This window comes from Petaurus breviceps, unplaced genomic scaffold (assembly GCF_028583685.1).
Source record: "Petaurus breviceps papuanus isolate PSGF00001 unplaced genomic scaffold, PetGlider_PUasm1.0 140, whole genome shotgun sequence".
Taxonomy (NCBI): Eukaryota; Metazoa; Chordata; class Mammalia; order Diprotodontia; family Petauridae; genus Petaurus; species Petaurus breviceps.
In genome coordinates this window covers 11,376,601-11,397,700 of record NW_027185698.1, presented here as the reverse complement: position 1 = coordinate 11,397,700, position 21,100 = coordinate 11,376,601, and the positions used below count along the sequence as shown (strand labels likewise).

At 34.6% G+C, this 21,100-nt stretch overlaps 1 long non-coding RNA gene and 1 pseudogene across 1 annotated transcript in view; both read right to left on the bottom strand.

The window, feature by feature from the left end:
* Positions 1–21,100, bottom strand: part of LOC138150251 (uncharacterized) — a 213,234-nt gene that overhangs the window by 147,251 nt on the left and 44,883 nt on the right. The gene's annotated exons all lie outside the window — the stretch shown is intronic.
* On the bottom strand, positions 1,880–2,668 carry LOC138150240 (small ribosomal subunit protein uS8-like; annotated as a pseudogene).

The following is a 21,100-nucleotide window of genomic DNA, read 5'->3' as shown; positions in this document are numbered from 1 at the left end:
TTTTCTTTCTCACTCCTTATGGCAAGATTCCTAAAACCGGTCTATCCCATCGTTTCCTATCTATAACCTATTTTCATAACCACTGTGACAATACAAGCCCTCATTATCAATTTCCTAAATTAACAATCAGTCTTTCATACTAGGACAACCTTCCTTACACATCTGGTTATATAAGTTTACATTGTCTCCTTCCTCAAATTACTTATTTTACTTGGACAAGTTGTATCATCCTAGCCCAACTTAAGCTTCTTAGGGGTATGAATAATTTCATTTTTGTCAAAACACCTAAATAATGCCTTGTATTTCACAAGAATGTAATGAGTTGAATGACTCTCAATGTAATAAAAAAAAATAGCTCCAAAGTACCTATTATTCCTAAACAATTGGACAAAGCAAAACTCATACCTAAATGCACCCATCATCCCCTAAAACAGTTCAGAGAACTATCTTCTCAGCAATGCATATTCCTATACTGATTCTCACCTTACTTCCCTGTCTCACTCTCCCTTCCTCTATATAAAATCACTGAGAAGTCTTACCTTCAAACTGTCTCTTTTCAACCCATACCCAATCTTCCTGTACAGGCCTCATCACCTCTCAAATGAACAGTCAATTTTCCTAAGGTATAGGTCTGACCACATCATCGCCCTCCTTGTTCAAAAATCTTTGATGGTTCCTATTGCCTTTAAAATCTCAACTCAAGGTATCAGTGCATGCATACAAAGACTTTGAAATATAACCCCAAGCCTCTTTCCTATTGCTCAGTTTAACATGCCTTGTATTCCAACCAAACTGAACTAGTTGTTTACATATTTTCTCAGTTCTACACTCCCCCTCCCCCAATAAGTATTCTAACTACTTTTAAGGCTTAGTTTTGGTGTAAAAATCTCCCTGAATTTTATTTGTGCTGTCTCCTACTCCCAATTACGTCCAGGATATATTACAGTGCCTTGTACAACAGATTCTTAAGGCCTGTTTAAACTAAATCTTTTCTGCCTGGTATTCAAGGATCAACTATTTGGTACTATTCACACCTCTCTAGGTGTCCCTCCAATAATCCCACAACAAAACTGGCTTTCTGTCCCTCTTCCAAAGTCCCTTCCTTCATGCCTTTCCAAAATTTAGAATTTCCACTATTTCAGAGATAAAGGGAACTAAGAGTTCAGTTGTAGAACTGGCCAACAAAATGCCTCCTCTTCTTCACATCAAATGCCCCAAGAACAGGTTTTAATGGCAGTTCAACTCTAGTTAAGTCTATGTTATACAATGCTACAACCAACCAAGAAATATTTTCTTTTCTCAAGATGAGAAGCCCTTGGTAAGAACATTTCACACCCCTTTGAAACCCTTCACCTGCCAATTTACACAAATCACTCTCCTGTCTAGATGGTTAACTAGCTCTTAAAACCCGAACCTCTTTTTGCTTAAATCTGAAAGCATTTTAAGTCATTACAAACTACAAGTTACATAGCTCTTACTCTCATCTCATCTTTTAGTATCTTGAACGTTCATTTTCAACTAAGTGAATGCAAATTTAGTTTTGTGAGAAATAAAATCAAGCAGCTTAAAAAAAAGAATTCTCCAATGAAATTTCTATTGGGATCCTTCCTGGTATTTGGGGATAACAAATTCTCAAGGGAAAACATTCCAGAAATATTTAAAACTTAATCATACCTAAAAACCTGCCTAAAAATCAAACAATCCTGAACCAGAAGCAAACTCTACATCAAATCACATGGCAAACTAAAATGCCATGAAGCAGAGTCTGCAAAGACAGTTCCTTGGGTGTCTTCCAGTATAACTTTGAAGGCTTCAAAGCTAAATGGAGGTGAGCTGAATAAGGGAAGACTGCTGTATTACCTGAGACAGATTTGAAAATAGAGTCCTAACTCAACTCATATACCCAAATAGTAGGCAATGGGCTATTATTAAATAGCAATATTAAAACAAAACACAAGGTTGAGGGTCTTCTTTCCATGCCTCAGTGGAGAGGTCTGTTGTACAAGTAAGACTTTTGTTCTGACACTGGTTAGACCAATGCTCAAGCATCTCAACACAAATCCTGTTTTATAATCCAACAGTGAGACAACACTTGACCCAAGAGATCAGAATGGATTTGGTAAACATTCAGCACTTAGCACCATATACCATGAATACCAAAGACATGAGCATCTCTATAATGCCATTAAAACTTTTTTCAAGGTTCAAAACCACTAACTGGAAGCACCACATTCCATTGGAGAATTTTATTTGTATGTATGTTTTACATGCTTAGAAAAAAGAATCCCAGGATTTTTCCTCCTGTGTATTTTTGTCTTGCTTCCTCACGGTCCATAATGCCAGCTGAGGTTGTAAGCACAATAAACCCAAACTGACAGGATGGTAGCAGATTATTCTGCCACTTTTCCAGATCTTTCAATTGAACATCAAATATGGGGCTGATTACACCACACTTGTTTAATTGGCCGGTGAGATTCACAACAATTTTTCCTGCTCTGTGATCATCAATGATCTCAAATTCACCAATGTAACCATGCTTCATCATCACAGTTAAGAACCAGACAATTACTTCAGAGCATGGCCTAATGAGAACCTGGCGCTTTCCTCATTTTTCTGCATTGTTGATGCTTTTGAGAGTATCTGCCAGGACATTCATGTGCACCATGGTGGCAGCACTACAAGATGGCGGAAAGAGCCCTATTTAATTTCTAAAGAATATATAGTATACATCGCTTTTAAAAAATAAAGCTATGTTTGAGTGTTCTATTTTCTAAAAATAAATTATCTATACTTTAACTTTTCTTACATTTTTTAGTCCAATCTTTCCTTACATTACATATTGTCTGATGACCTGGCTGTCTTGGGGGTGGGGGGGCACTTAAATGTGCCACTTATCCATAACATAAGAATCTTAATTGTCTTTCAGGACTTGGGTATGGCTCCCTGAGCTCTGTTTTCCACTATTTCTTCTAGTTGGACAATGAGGCAGGTGTGAAAGGATTCATTTTTAGGACAGCTCTTCAATGTATTTGTATGTTTTATTTTTGAAATTAGTTGTCTTTTTAAACTGAATCCAGTTTAATACTCAAATCTTAAGTATTTAGGGTTTGCATTCTATCTGTGTTTATTGAAGAATTTTCAAAGAGGTAGAAATGGTAGATAAAGATCAAGTGATGTGTTTAAATTAAAGTTGTATGGCTACATGTGTGACCTTGAGGAATAAACTCTGGCCTCAGTATCTACATCTGAAGGGGAAAAGGGGGATAAACATTTATTAATTGCCTTCTACATACCAAGAACTGTTCTAAGCACTGTACAAATATTTCATTTGATTTTCAAAATGACATAATAAAACTACACAGTTTCTAAAACCCCTGGTAACTCTAAAACACTATAATTGCAATGAATTCTGATCACCCTCATTTAGATTTAAATCAGTTCCTTTCAGTAACCATTCATCAAACATTTAATGTCTGCAAAGAACTGTACTCGTTGCTAAGATAAATATAAAGTTTAGACAAAATACTGTGTGTTCTCCTGGAGTTCATAGTCTAACAGGGCAGTATGATAAATTTACAAATAGCTACAATCCTACAAAATAAGTTCACAAGAGAGGTATGAGCCAAGTGTTGTCTGATGTATGCAAAAGAGGAGTCATTAACAGTTAGGGTTATGACAGATGCATCTTCTTGGAGGAACACAGAGGATATTGTATTTGATGGGGGATTTAAAAGAAGCATAGGAATTCAACAGATCTAATACTAAATAAAGAAAAAAGTTATTTCATGTTTAGGGAACAGGATCAGCAAGGACATCGAGGTTAATTAGCACACAGCAGGTACTCAAATACCAAACAGGTTTCATTGATTTAGAAGTCCTGGCCAATACAGGTTGAAATGCTTCTGTTCTCAAGCATATCATGTAACTCCTAACTATGCTTTCCACAAATTAAGAATTGGATATCCATCCAAGGTTCTAGAGGCCTGTTATTTCCCCCCTGATATAAAGAGAGCAAAAGGGGGAACATTCTGGCTGATCTCAAAACATCTCTTGCCCTTATCATTTAAGCAGTCCATCTTTTCTTCCAGGCATGTGTTTACTTGGTGATATTTTTACTCCTATTATTCATAGTTAATAATACATTTGGATTCCAGTATGGAGTATGCAAAGGAGGAACTTGGAAACAACATCAATAAGATGTTGCTACATTGTTGAGGGACCTGAATGCCAGTCTAAAATGTTCAATTTTTAATCACTGGGCAGCAGGCATCATTGAAGGGTTTTGACCAGAGGAGTAAACAGATCTATACCTAAGGAAGATACAAGGCAGTTTTTTGATGGATATAGGGTTGAAGAGGGAGAGAGAGTGAAAGTGGGAAGGTTTCTTAGGAGGATATTGGAATAGTGCCAGGAGGTCATGTGGGCCTATATAAGGTTTGTATCAGGAAAGTACAGAAGAGACAAATGAAAGAAATACTGTGGAGATTGCATGAAAATTAATTGTTTACTGACTAGATATGAGAGGCAATGGAGAAGGAAGAGTGAAAGGTTAACATCAATATTTTAAACATAAGAGACAATGAATGTTGCCTGGGGGCACTGAAAGAAATAGTGAAGTCAAAATGAGCAGGCTTGGGGGAAAGATCTCATTTTGGATAAAATGAATTTTAGGCACCTTTGGAACATATAATAGATATGCATTCTCAAGGGTTTTGGAGATATGAGTCTGGAGCTTGGAAGACAAATAAGTATTGGAGAAAAATATGTAGTGGTAACTACTGAAGCCAAGGGGAGTTGGATGAGATTGTCCATGGAGATAGTCTAGATAGAAGAAGAAAGAAAAACACTACTTCTCTTTCTCAATGGCTCGGATAATTTCCTTTTAAAGTTACTTACTTTCAGATATTCCTCAAGACATTGTTCTTAGTCTACTGTTCGGTCTATATATCTTTCTGCATAGAGTTACTTGTGTGACACAGTGGCCAGAGTTCTGGGCCTAGAGTGAGGAAACCCTGAGTTCAAACTGCCATTAGATATTATTAGATATGTGGTCCTAGACAATTCACTCATCCTCTATTTGCTTCACTTTCCTCATCTGTAAAATGGGGATATTTATTGTACCTACCACCCAGGGTTTTTGTGAGGATCAGATGTAATAATAATTTAAAGCATTTAGCAAATGCCTAGAATATAAAGATTATATAATGTTATCTATTCATATTATTTATTACCATTATTGTACTTTCCTTTTCTATTCCTTCAACATTAAATATGGTCAAATATGTAGAAATTCAGAGTGGCTAGGTGGTGCACTGAGCAAAGTACCGGCCCCGGAACCATGAGAACCCAAGTTCAGTTCTGGCCTCAGACACTTAACACCCACACACCCCCCCCCCCCCACACACACACACACAACTAGCCGTGTAACCTTGGCCAAGTTACTTAACCCCAATTGCTCTCCAAAAAAAAAGGCAAAAAAAAATATGTAGAAAGTCCACTAAATTTGGAAATAAAAGACATGACTTTGCTTCCTACCTCAAACACTTATCACATATACTATTTGAAGATAAGAGATTTATCTCTTTGGGTCTCGACATATTCTTCCATAACATAAGAATAATCTGATATTCAATAGGAATCCTAAAATGGTAATATTAAAATAATGTTTTATAAATTATACAATCTGATATAGTGTAGCAATATTTTCTACCCCTATGTTCTTGCCCCCAAGATGTTTTCTACTTCCAACTACCTATAAGAATTCTTCAATTGAAAGAACTCTTACTTCAAACTCCAACGATCTAAAATCTATCTCATCACCTTTACACCAAAATCAGTTTGATATTCTACCTTCCTAGTTCTCTGTCAATTTTCATAGTCACATAGTATACAACTCTATTTTATTTTTTGCTTTTCAACCTTTCATGTCTTATATCAAGTTTATCATAAAAGCCTGTCATTTTTTCCTGTGAAATGAATGGCTCCCATACCTATAATATATAAGATAAATATATATATATATATGTATATATACACACAGACATACATGTATGCATATATATACAGTGTATATATGCATATTGTATGTATATCCATACTTGTATAGATATATAGCTATGCCTCCATATATATGTCTATAAAATAGAAATGGATATGTGAATATATGCATATCTGTGGATTGCATATATATGTACGTATATATGTATACACACAGAAATACATAGATGGATAGCTGAATATAATGTATGTCTGACTCCTAACTGCTCTTTAGTATGTTCATCTTTCTAATCTAATATATACAGCATACACACTAATCTTTGTAAAACATCAGTCTCATCATATCATTTCCCATTGTTTACACAATAAGAAAAAAAAACCTCTCCAGTCTGTCATGTAAGACACTCCTCTTTATTGATTTCTAACCCCCATTTCTAATTTTCTATGACTCCTTGACATTAGTCCTCTCTTTCAATCACAATTAGTAGTTTCATGGTTCCACAAATAAACCAACATAAACCAGGAATGGAAATTTTATGCATACTATTGGTATTCCTGGGATATAAAGTCTCATCTCTTCAGAGAGGGTTTCCCAACCTACCTTTTTTTATTTCTCTCATTTCTCTTATACACATTAACCTTACTACTCAAATATATATCATTATTTAATTCTTCTACAGTTATACACCCTATCTCCCAAGGTATTTTATACACTTTTAAAGACAATATTCTTAGAAATATTTGGGAAATTATTACCATCTGTCTTCAGGAACACCCATTCTAGTATGTTCTCTTGTACATCATAAACAATCAACAAATAATGTTGGTGATTTAATGATGGTGGGTTTGTGGGACAAGGAAGGAATTACAGATTTGTTAAAATGTCATGACAATACAGAAGAAAAAAATTACCTCTTAAATGTATCCTGTTTAAAACACTTGTAGGACACATGAGAAGAAGTCATAGAAATAGATGATATGAAATCATAGGGGAGCACATTTATCCATTCTAATGGTCTATAAGGATATAAAAATATTTTAATGCATCACTTACATATCAATCATATAGTTAAGGGCATATCTACAAAATGGCTTACTCCTCAGATCTGTGAAATGTTTTATGGAAAGGCCAAGGGTCACCACGTGTCTTTTAGAAAGTGATAAGATTACATTTATATCTTAATATGAGAATTGTGTCTATATTAACATCTGCTGATAGGACTTAAGACTTGGCTCATGATTCAGAGTTTGGATTTGAATAGCAGAAGAGAGGCCACAGGAAATGCTTGTTTTCAAAAAAGAGCACAAGTCCAAATAGTAGGTATGACAAGTTGAGGATTCCAGCCTAATGAGGTATTGAGAGATCAGTGACATATTGTTTTGAGTTTTACAATGTTACATCCCTATGTCAAGCATAGTCATTTCAGGATTGAGTTTCTAAGTGTTCTTCATAACATTCACCTTTTTTGAATTTAGAAAATAACACTAAATCTTACTAAAAATGCCAGGATAGTTCTCTGCATTTTCTTCTAACATCATCAGATAAGGATATTCAGATATTCAGACTTTGCAATACAATTTAGAAATAGTGCTTTGAGCTTTATTTGCAGGATTTGTCATCTTGGGGGAACACAGTAATCTAATCAAGTGGTAAGAGGAAATAATACAAAACAAGAAAGAAAAGTCAAATTTAAACATGGGAAAGAGGAATTGCAAGTGTCCATAATTTGTATACTATTGATTAATCCAACTGTATCAAGGTGAGGTATAATATGTAGGTACTAAAAATAGCCATGGATTAAAAATTCCAATTGGAAGTACTGTTGAGTCAGCAGGGAACACAGAGAGGCCAAGGAAAGCTAATAACAAGAACATTTTATTGAAGCATAAGTCATAGGTTGACCTGTTTCTAAGTCTACTTGAATTAAATGACATAGTTGCTAAAATTATGGTACATAGCAAGTCAAAGGTCCTTGCAAAATTCCTAGATATAACTTATGCTAGATAGTTATCAAAAGAGGACCATGTAACATTTCATTTTTAGATGGCATAACTTCTTAAATAATATGGAACCTCAAATTGAGGATTTTGCAATTACTAGAAGATAGATGTATATCTACAAACATACAAATATAGATTTCATATTAAGAATTATTTTAATAGAAAGAGTGCTAGAATTTGAGTTTGGAAGCAGTCCAGGCTTCAGATTATATTTTTGAGATATTCTAGCTGTATTACGTGGGCATATCATTTAATCCTAATCATTCTTAGTTTACCCAATGGAAAATGGGAATAATAACAGAATCAACTTCACTGGTATTTTGTGAGCATCAATCAGTTAATAATGTTACTGATCCCAAAGGAATATAGTCCTTAGAATTTACATAGCATTTTTTTCATAAGAAACCAATCAGGAGGTGATAATGAACAATTTCTTCTCTTCCCCACCCCCACAAAAAAAAGGGCTTCTTTTGATCCTTCAGGAATTCATGCTTTCATCACTTGGGATATCCTCACTATCTAATCAGCTCCTGATCATTTCCATGCCTTAAGTTAAATTACTTGTGTAAGGTCATGTGGTTATAGATCACTGATAGATTAAAATGTCTTCATATGGTTCTGTGACACTCCCCCACTATAAACAAAGAAAAAGGAGGAAGTCTCATACAATGAAAAGTTTGAGAACATGGCAAATTCAGTGGTCCAGGTAAATATAAAGATATATAAAGATAAAGAACTATCCTCCATTACCCTCAAACAAAGATGTTTGTTATTTGCAATGCTACTTTTGATGACTTTATCAAAGTTTCAAGGGAGCTTACTGTAAATGGGTGAAAATTACAAAACTTTCTTTGAAATCAGTATAAAACAGAAAAAAATATTGACAAAACCATCTTTATTTATTTTCCTCAAACAGTGAAGTTTTATTTCATAATTGTGTTGTTTTAAGTAGAGTATGGGTTGACTTGCCAGTTTTCCAATAAGCTCTTAATTCACATTTTTGTGGGGAAATGATTTTTCAAAACAAATCCAGATTTCCTTTTCCTTAGTTAATCACTCTCTTCCATTTTTACCTGATGCATTAATTTAGACTGGTGGTTCTCAGGATAAGTCATGTCAGATATTTAATTGTTAATTGATGCAAAATCATGCTTTAAATGGACACTTTTCCTTCATAATTCTTCAGTCAAGAAATCATAGCATTTGAAGGCTTAGATGGTATTTTATGGACCATGCTGCCCAGCTGCATTATTATACAGATGAAGAAACAGGAATAGAGTAGTGGTCTGACTTATACAATGAAACAGGGGCTGAGAGGAGAAGTCAGGTTACTGGGTACACAATTTCCTATTCTTTTTGTGTTTGCCTGACACGTTCCTGGTTTAAGTATTTCAGTAAATAAGCATCATATAAGATGAAAGATTCAAATTCTGAATACATTTGCTCACTATACCCTATTGTCATTATTTGTCCACACTGGACTTCTCTGACCTTTTATTTACTTATAAATTAAACCTTGACATATCAGATGTAGCTTTCTGTTTTGTGAGTTTTTTTTTTTTTTGAAGAAATGTACATGTCTATTTATTTTCAGTTTTAGGAGTCTATTTTGCTATAGGGAAAATGGAAAATATAGCATTAAAAGTTTTCATGTCTAAAATGCACAAATCACTTTTTTTTTGTATTTTGTTTTTGAGAACATGGCCAACACAAGCATGTGTGTAAAATGTCTTTTAAGAAGGATGAAGGGGGCTAGAGTGTAATATGTTGCCAAAAAAATTAAGAGGTACCATTTTCTCTTCACTACAGAATGAACAGCTAAAGAAAATCACCAAGGCATTAAAAATAAAGAATTTTTAGACGAACAGACATTGCCACAAACAAAATCTCCTATTATCCTGACAATTGAGTAATTAGCATGGTATGAGGAATGTGGGCTGCATTTCCTGACGTTCAGACTCTTTTTTTCATGATTGAAAATTCAGCAGCTACTAAACAGGTGTATCCATTTAGCCATTTGTGGACAGATGGCACTAGCCAGACAAAACTACATACTTGGCAAGGAGGAAATGGCAGGAAACAAGAGGATTACAAAAATTACAGGAAGCTCAGAAACTCCAAAGTTACAGCAACCTCTGAAGCCATCCAGTTCAAACTACACGCAAATAACTGGCTCAGAAATATATTCATTGGAGAACTCTAGTGAGAGAGAACTCACTACCTTTTCAAACAACCCTTTAGGCTTTTGTCTACCTCTAATTATTAGGATCATGTTCCATACATTCAGTCCAAATATGTCTGTCTGCAATGTCTATCCTTTACTGCTAATTTGGCCCACTGGGATGAGCTCACATTGCTCTGATCAGTCACAATTAGACACACTGTAACTCGACCCAACATAGTGATGCCATTTTGGTCCTCTTCCAGAACAAAGGACAAAAATCAAAATATATCCTATTCCTCTTCTACATGACAGTCCCCCTCTGCCTCAAATATTTGAACATAGCTATACTGTGGTCCCTGAGTCTTCTCTTCTCCAGGCTAAACATTCTCAGTTTCCTCAACTGATATTCTTTCATCATTATCATGAGGCCCTGAACCAGGTTGGTTACTCTTCTGATGCACTCTAGCATAGCAACATCCTTTCAAATATAAGATGCCAAGAACTAAACACATTAATTCATATATGCTTTGAGTCTTAGAGATTATCTCTCTCTTAATGTTTTCTAAAATGTCATTGATATAAAACACAGTAGAGCTTTGTTTGGTAACCAAAAGATATTTATTTCAAAAGTTAAAAGAAAGTACTCCTCCCCTATCAAATGGGTGACATAATCCTTCTCCTCTGTACTACCTAAGTCCCTGAAGAGGGGAAGGAAGATTATGCCTCCCATGTAATGGGGGAATATGTTTAGATACTTGTGATTATAATTTCTTCTACCTGAACCACCTCAATCTCTGGAGAATGAAAGAGGATTAGGTTCAAAGTTTATCTCAGTTCCCATAAAGCACAATCCCATTTCCAAGTTCAAAACACTACTGGGGTTTGCGCCCCAAGCACCTCAATATTTCAAGGCTTCCATTTTGGGGTGACTGTGTAGACCTACCCTACATGTAATCTTGGCTTCAGGGTCTCCATGGCTCACATTCCCACATATGTGGGGGGATGACCTCCAACACCTCACACTGAGGACAAACAACACTGGACAAACACCTTTAGACCATTTCTCAAAGCTGGAGTAGAAGAGAGAGAGAAGGGGGGATTTAAATTCCATTGCCCCTCTCAGTAGTTCATCCATACTGAGAATAGCACAGCAAGAGGATGGCTCAAACTGAGCAAACAACTCAGGCCTGCTACTTTTAAAGATTCAGGAAGTTAATCAATTTGGTTACCCCCACCTACATGCTAGGAAATGGAGCAGGTTTCATGTCAAGCAAAATTGAGCACGTGTAAAGCCAGGTTACAAATGTTTTCTTGTTTTGTTGTTGATGTGCTACTCTACTTACACTATTAAGGTGACTGTTCTGATCCTTTTTTTTTTCTTTTACCAAAATGTTTCCTAGCCATCCATCTTCCTTCTACTTGTAAAATGGATTTATTGAATGCAAGAATAAGATATTATATTATCCCTATTTAATTTAATCTTGTTAGATATGAAGAAATTTTCTAGGCAGTCAAGATCTTTATAATCTTAAACATAATCCAGAGTGTTAGCACTATGTCACATCTTTTTGTCATCATACAAATTCAATAAGCATGCTCTCTTGGCCTTTATCAAAATCATTAATAAAAATATAAAACAAAAAATGTAGTATTCATCCTAAATCCCCAGGGATTTCTGATGGAGACCTCATCCCAATTTTATATGAACACTAACAACAGCTCTTCAGGTTCAGTCTTTTAATCAGGTCTAAATTCAATTCACTGAAATATTGTCTAACACATATCCTTCAATCTTGTCCACAAAAATTGAACAACTATCCAATGCTTAGAGGTAATTAGGTAGCATAGTGGATAGGGTGCCAAGCAGACAGTCAAGAAGGTCTTTGTTCAAATCTGACCTAAGTTTGTTACCAACTGTATGACCCTAGGTAAAACACTTAACTCTATTTGTCTCAGTTTCTTCATCTGTAAAATGAGTTGGAGAAGGAAATGCCAAACCACTTCAGTATATTCAGAAAACTCCAAATTGGGTCACAAAGAGTTATAGAAAACTAAAACAAATGAACAGCAAAAATTAAATGCTTTGCTAAAAGAGGTAAACTCTACCTTGAAAATTCCTGATTTACCAGTCTAGCAAAAGTTATAATAGCAATGTTAAATAAAGGGGGGGGGAAGTAGTTGGATATTATTTATACTTAATGTACTCGTGTTGGTTTTCAAATATTCGTTTAAAAATATCTTTATACGATTTTGTCAGTAATCAAAGGAAAATGTACCTATTATTGTTTGTATACTCCAAGATTTTTCCCTCTTCTGAAAATCAGGACATATTCCCTTTCAAAATTCTGCCATCTCATTAGTATGCTCTTTCAAATATCACTGAATATACATGGCTCAGCAGCAATAACTACTAGCCTTTTTTTTCAAGGATGTGGTACATCTGGACAGGTTTCCTCATTTATACAATGGGGAGAGGGAGTGGACTTCAGGACATCTAAGGTCCCTTTTAGCATTAAATCTTTGACCCTATAAATCGCTTCTTAGCCATTTTTTGGTCCTTTTCAGTTAAGAGATTCTTCTCCTTGACAGAGAGAATAAAAGGAAAACATAGTTTGAATGTATCTGTGTGTGTCTATGTGTGTGTGGTTATATGTGTATTTCCTGGAATAAGTTATTCACAAAGAAATTTTGTTGTTGTTGTTGTTCTAGTAACATTTTAATATAATTTGTGAAATTTCTTTGCATAACCTTGTAAAGCCAAGCATGATCAGCTTTCCAGAGGACTGCTGCTGTGAACATCTTTAAGGTTCTGATGACATAGTATAGTGAACTCTCTATTTATTCAGCAGAAAATTAAAGGAAAACATTTACAGAAACCAAAGTACAGTATTTAGCATTCACAATGTTATAACATAACAAGTTATCACTAAAGTGGCTACATAGTTCTAAACAAAAGATATCATTCAGAAAGTCCTTAATTCAATCTTCTTAAGGGACAATCATTCAGTAAGTCTTTAACTCAATCATCCTTAAAAAAGAGCCTCCTTAAGGGACACAAAGTACAAAGGTCCAAGTTCTCCACCCCAGGTCACATTGTCTTAATGTCTCAGTCAAAACTTCTTCTTTCGCCTTGATTAGAGAATGGTTTCCAATGGTTCTTATCTCAATAATGCTTAAGGAGTAAGATTCATTAAGGAACACAAAGTACAAAGGTCAAAGTTCTCTACCCCTAGGCCACAGTAAATCATGATCTTCTCAATCAGCATGAAGTACCCAAGAAGAGGTCTTTTCATCTTGACTGGAGGCTGGTTCTCAGATTCTATGGTTCCTCTTCCATGGTCCCAGCTCCTGCCTTAATCTACCCAATTGTCACCTGAATTCAAAGGTAGGCAGCTCTCAGCTCCTCATCCAGCTCCTCATCACGGTGTCTAGTCCACCTCAAGCCCTTCAAAGTTTCTGTTTCTGTGAAGAAAAAGCTTAACAGAACCAATACAACATTCATGTACGGCCTAAGAAATCAACACAGACTCACATACAAGGACTGAGAACTCAACACAAATAGTCAGTACAGTTCCAAGACCTTCAAATCCCTTCTCCAGGACTTCTGTAAACAGACAACAAGAAAATCCTCTTTCAGGGCTTCCAGAAAGGTCCCAGGGCTTCTGCATAAAGTATTACAAACAAAAATCAACACAAATTGAAAAGACAAACAGAATGCCTGGCCGCCACAAAGTTCCCCTTCTCAATTCTGCCACCACATGTGCTCTCTTCCCAGTTCTGCTTTCTCCCAGCTTAGTCCTCTTCTTATATATGGTCATTAGCTCCTCCCCTTCCTGTTGCATCAGCAACAGGAATTCACAAATTCTAGGGATCACAAGTTGTGGGGTTCACAAATTCTGTTTCTTAACAAAGACTTGCTATAATCATGGGAAAAGCTTAAAAGAAACTTGAACTGAAACAAGGTGCTAAATAATTAAATAGCTGAAACAAGGTGTTAAGTACTTCTTTGCTTGCCATTACAAATCTCTACTGTTCTTTTGAGTGAACATGAAAATTTCTGAGTAAATTTGGTATTATAAAAGTTGTAATACATTTATCCTAAGAAAGATATCAAAAATATCCATTGAGTGACCATCAGGCTTTTGCTAATCAAATCACTTTATAAGCAAAGAGTTTACAAAGGGTTCCAGCCCAAATGTTGTAGAATAAATTTCTGGAGTTGCATTAAGTGAATATAGGAGTTTTTGATACTGTTAATTAAATAATCAATCAAAAAAACATTTATTTAAGTATCTCCCAATATGTGAAGAACTGGGCGAGGCACTGGTAATACAGGGGAAAAAAGTGAAAAGTTACTCTAACATACTAAATAAACTTAAAACTCTGTCTTTGATTTTTATGTATGTTTTCCAGACCTCTTTTCTTTCCTTTTTTAGCTATATGCATACATACATACATATGTACATACATACATATATGTAAATATATGTGTGTCTCTGTGTGTATAATTCTAAATCAGATAGACAAAAAATTCCTATTAATCTTATATATGCTGTCATCCCAAAATTTCCAGGTAGCATTTTCTTTATGTTCACTGTTAAATTTCTAAATGGTTTCTCATCTCCAATACAAGACTAGCTCACTTTAAGCAATAAATATGTTTTGACTCACAGGCTGCATTAAATTTTAAAGCAAAAGAACCATAGAGTTTTATTTAACATAGCTTTTTACAAATAGAGAAGCAAAGTCCTGAGAAAGCTTGTGACTTGTCCAAAGTCACAGAGCTAATGTTACTGTCATAATCAGGAGTAAAACCTAGTTCTCCTACTTTCCAGTCTATTTTATTCACTATGGATATTCACCTCATTTTCTGAAAAAAAAAATGAGATTTTTTTTTAAAAATACAATCACATATTATATTTATCAGAGACCTCAAAATTCAAAGAAATTATGAGGTAAATGAATTATTTTTTAAAATAAAAATGACTTTTGAGATGTAATCAATCACTTCCTTATATTTCGGTCTTGTACATCTCATTCATCACATTTTCATAAAGCTTAGTATCCTAGTATATTTTTAATTTCTAATTTGGCCAAAATCAGAATTTATATAGTGCCTTTTCACCAAGAATCTTAATGTTACTGATATTTAATGGCCATTAAAGAAATACCTGTATCTTAAAATTAAACTTAAATGTATCTTTAAGTTACATTTCAATATAGTCATAATTTAATAAATGCAGCTGTTTTCCTCAGCTTTAGGCATCACGGATTAATCATTCAATCTTATCCTGTGAAATTTCTGTCCATGTATTGTTGTAAATCCTCCATAGAAGTTTTACCCATCATGCTGTTTAGTTCAATGAAGCCAAACACTGGATATCTGACACAACAGAGCATATGACCTACATGCATCTTTTTAAATAAATTTCCTCTTTTAGTCATATATATGACTTAAGATTTTCTCCAACAGGAGATATGTTTATATCCTCCATAGAAAGATAACATTTAATCTATAAAGGACTTCACAGGTAATCTAATCTTCCTGCTGACCTTTGGTTAATTTGTAATTTTGATTGTTATGAAACTGTGGTCTTCAGTGATTCACTCCAATATGGTATTGACAGAAGTATATTACCGTTAAGAAGACTAATTTGGGGCAGAGCGAAGCTTAGGATCAATGAAAGTGTTATAAAATTTCCCTAACTTGAATCTAGCCTGCTCACATATCTTATTTGATTCTAAAACCAAAGCATAGTATATTGGCTGTGTCATTAAAAGATATACGTACTAATAGATGTACTCAAGGAACAATAAGTATGTGTTGAATTAATTTAATTGAGCAATACGAACACTCCAATATTTTTTTAATGTTTATTGCTAAGATGATCTCTTCTGAGTGGACAAGGACCTCATTATAGAATTCTTTGAGTCTGCTAGAAATGAACAGTATCAGAACAATGTTTTGTGTTCATTCAAAAGTTTCTATTAAAATTCCCATCTATGGGGAACCAGTCATCAATTTGGATTTAGATCAGGCTATTTTTTAAGATACTATGGTAAAGCAAAGCTAGAGAACACCTCAAATTCCCATTCCCTTCATCCTACAGAAATGTCTGTGGTAGGTGTGAAACATTTATCATACTGTCAAAGATTGGGTTAAGGATTATCACTAAAACTAATTGGTGGCTTAATCCAATTGAATTTGTGTGGGAGGAACAATAATCTAAGGATTTATCCATGTACATTATTTTAGTTTTTCCCTTTAAAATATCAACAAAGTTTTATGTCTTCCTTGAAGATGATTCTCTGTGGTGTTTTAAGAAAAGTTATCATTGTACTTGCATCATAATGTATTTTTTTAATATTATGAGTGACACTTTAGTGAAGAGGAAAAAAACATATTTTCCCTTTATAAAAGAACATAATAGTTTATAATCAACAGGCAATAAAAAATTGGAGATCTTATGTTCATTATAACTATCAGGCATTTGTGTGACTATAATGATGTAGTCTATAACAGAAAATGTGTGAAAGCCTGTTTTGTTAATTCATTGATTCAAATGAACATTTTTAGGTGCCTACTTTATGTCTAGCATGATAGTAGAGAATAGATATAAAGATACAAAATTAGATAATCACTGGCCTCCAGAAGACTGTAAGGGGAAGCTAGATGGTGTAGTTGATAGAGCACTATCCATGGAACCAGGAAGGAAGGAAGGGGAGGAGGAGCAGGAAGAAGAGGAAGAGGAAGGGGAGTATGTATTCTCTTGGGGTCTATAAAAATATAAATAAATTTTTTAAAATATATAAAATAAATTGAGGAGGCTATGATTACTAGATGTTTGAGAAAAACTCTTGTAGGTTGGAGCTTTGGTGTTAAACCTTGAAGGGAGCTATGGATTCTGAAAGGTGAGGAGAGAACACATCCTAGATTGAATTTTAGAAGGAGATATGGATTCTGAAAGTGGGAGGTGAGTAAGGAGAATATTCTATGAATGGGATCAGCCTGAACAAAGTTAGAGGGTCAGGAAATGACATATTATATATAAAAAAAGTAAATGATACAGTTTGACTGGAAAGTAGAATGGAGGCAATAAGCTGCTATATGATTATATTGGTGTGTTAGAGACAGATCATTAAGGATAATACATGTCAAACAGAGGAGTTTGTATTTTATCCTAAGATCAGGATATATTTAAGTAGACAAATGACATGTTCACACTTGTACTTTCAGAATATCACCTTGGCAGCTCTGTGTGGGATAGACTAGAGAGAACAAAAACTTGAAGGAGGAAGATCAATCAGAAAATCATTAAAATGTTCCAGGTAACAGATGATGAGAGACTAAACTAAGGTGTTTTGGGGATGAGGGGAGAACAAACAATGGTAGAAGTAAAATTAAGGAAACTTGGAGAATAAGTATGAAGAACTGAGAGTTGAGAATGATCCCAAGGTTTGAAATTTAGGCAACTAGAATGAAGAAAGATCCCTTGACAGCAACAGTAAACTTTAAGAGAATAGTCATTTGGAAATGATAACAATGGCAAAATGAATGGCTTTTTAGACAGGATAAATCTAATATTTATAGGCTATCTAGATGTATATATCAAATAGAGAGTTGATGATGTCATACTGGATCTCTGAAGAAAGAACATGAAAGGATGTATAAATTGTAGATATAGAATCAATCACAGGTATAAAACTGTTAATAGTACTCATGAAAGCTGATGAGGTAATGACAATGAGTATATAAAGAGAGAAAAGAAGAGCCATAAGAGATTACTAGGATCAGGACATGGTGGTGATGATTTAGCAAGATGACAAAGAAGGAGGATTCATACAAACAAGATAATAATCAAAAAAGCAAAGTCCTGAAAACCAAGATTAGAGCAAGTATCTAAGAGAACATGGTGGTTAAATAGTAAAATACTGCAGAGTGGTCAAGAAGGGTAAAAGTCAGTATTAAAGATACACCTGAAATACAGACCATTTTCATAAGGCAACTACTAGGTGGGGCAGTGTAAAGATCCACTGGACCTGGATTTAGGCAAGATCTAATTTTGTATTTGACCTCAGTTATTAGCTGTGTGATTTTGAGAAAACTGCTTTACTTTTGTTTGCCTCAGTGTTCTCATTTATGAGAACAATAGCATCTACATCCCAATGTTATTGTGAGGATAAAATGAGGTATTTGTAAAGTGTTTTGCAAAATCTTAAATTGTTCTATGCATTCTATCTGTTTCTGTTGTTATTGAAAACAAGTACATCTTAAGATTTTCTAGATATAAGAAACTTGGAATACACTGGCTATTGTCTTCTTGGCAAGAGTCTTCATTTTTGGAATTTTTTCCTTTATGAGATAGCTCAAAATTTTGTCACCTGAGTGTCCTTAAGAGTGTATTTCTCCCCAGCAAAGTTTTCTCCAGAGTGGTTAGATAACATCTGTTTTATCTGCCATCATAATTAATTATCATTTCTTCTCTTTTTTTTAAATAAGATATAGTTTTTACAGTGGTAAACATTTGACGTAGTTCCTCTCTTACTGAAGATTTAATATTGATTGAGGAATTTCATTTCATATTTATTTATTTTCTCTTTCCACTTTTTCCATCAGTGATCTCAGAATAATCACATTGGCTGGGTCTTACTTTGAGTTTTCCTTAGTCGTATAACAATATCCATCATTATTTGTAATTTCATAGCTCACAATCTTCTAAAATTCTACTCTTTAATATCTGATAAATAATAGTACTTTTAGGCAGTACTAACTTTGGCTTCTATGTGTCCCCATCTGGCAAGAGGAACAAGGATTTCCTGGAATGGGGAGTTTCTGGGCACTTTGGAACACTCCATTACAGTATTTTTATGTGGGTTATTGCCATTTCTTCATAACATTTTTTTAGAGAGAATATCTCTATATACTGCTTACTTTTAAATTACCTAACCAGAAAAGAAGATCATTTTTTAAAGAGATTATCTAGACCAACACTCCTATTTTTCATGGAAAGAAACTCATGTTTATAGAAGTTAATTGATGTCTCCAAGGTCATCCATTTAGACAGTGACAGAGTTGAGATTTGAACCCAAGTTCTCTGATTTGAATGTCATGGTTATGATTATGCATTTCCTAGATAACTTTTTTTTTCTGTGATATTGATTGGTGCTGGTCATATCCAATAACTACAACATAAAGCCTCTAAGCATCAGTTCACTAATTAACACGCTGTTTTGTATTTATTTTTATTTCAAACCTAAATATGAAATGAGAAAAGAAAAAAGAAACATTGCCATGTACACATCAGAACCTAAGAGAGAATTCATGTAAAACAATAAATTTCTGTTTCAAGAAAACTTACATTACAAATACTACGCATTGTTCTCAAAGCTACCTGGTTTTTCTTTGCTTCCTTGTTGGTTTTCTTTAGTTCTCTGCTGCACACTTTTTACTTAATATTTTCACTCCCTCCTCCAACAATCCTAAAAAAGGCTACAATTAAATATATGTGTGTGTATGTATATACATGTATCCATAAACATTCATATATATATACACACATATACATTGATACATACATACATAAACCTATATATATGTATGTACATGTAAGATCATATTAAGCTTATTTCCTCCTATCATCTTTTTCTTTGAAGGCGGCCACCATCTTCCTTTCATAAGTCCAAGCCATCCACATTTTTTCATAAATTAACCAGATCATCATTTCTTTTGCACAGCAATAATCCAAAGCATTCAAATCCTATCTGAGAGATTATAGAAGTTCCCCACTTCCCCCACCCTGAATTTTCTGCATTCCTTCTATTCTTGGCTACGTAGCTTTTATTTATACAAGAAAATTTTAATCTAAAATAATTGAAATTGGAGCCAGAGCCAAGATGGCAGACACAAACCAGGAAGTTACCTGAGCTGCCCCTGATTCCTTGAGAAACAATGTTAAATCAAGCTTCTGGGTGACAAAACCTACAAAAAGACAAAGTGAAACTATTTTGCAGCTTAAGATAACTTGGAAGAACTTCAGGAAAGGTATGTCTCACTTGTGTAAAAGGGGAGTGCAGTGCAGCTCAGGTGGTGTCTGAGTAAACCAGCAGGAAGCTCTTAATCTCAGTGCAGATCAGCAAGTAAGGTCTCTTGGTGCTGGCTAGGCAGGCCAAAGGCACACCAGGCCAGCTGTGAAGTCTCTAGCCTAAGAACAGAAGGCAAGCTGACAGCCCCAGAAAAGAGACAAGAATAGGCATGACTAAGCCAGGTCACCCAAGCATAATGAGCAAACCACCAGCACCTGAGGCTCCAATGCCCAAATAACCAGCCCCCTAGCTACCAGCACAAGACCCTTGCCCACTGTGCCCTAAGGGGATAGTTCAACTTTAAGAGCCATGTAATGCTTTCCCAATAATATCAGTGTTGAAGCCAGGGTGCTGCTTATCACAACTATTATTCAATATTGCATTCAAAATGTTAGTTTTAGCAATTAGATAAGAAAAAGCAATTGAAGGAATTTGAATAGCCAATAAGAAAACAAAGCTATTTCTCTTTGCAGATGATATTATTGTATATTAGAGAATCCTAGAGAATTAAGTCAAAATGTATTTGAAAATATAAACAACTTTAGTAAAGTTGCAGGATATAAAATAAGCCCACATAAATCATCAACATCTGTACATGTTACTATCAAAACCCAGCAGCAAAAGATAAAAAAGAAATTCCATTTTAAATAACAATGGAGAATATAAAATATTTGGGAGTCTACCCTCAAAGACAAATCTAGGAACTATAATCAATATTACAAAATATTTTTCACACAAAAAAGACAGATCTAAATAATTAGAAAAATATCAGTTGGGGAGGAGTCAAGATGGCAGAGTAGAAACAAGACTTCTGGGGGCTCTGGTTCCCACCTTCTCCAATTCATGTAAAAGGTG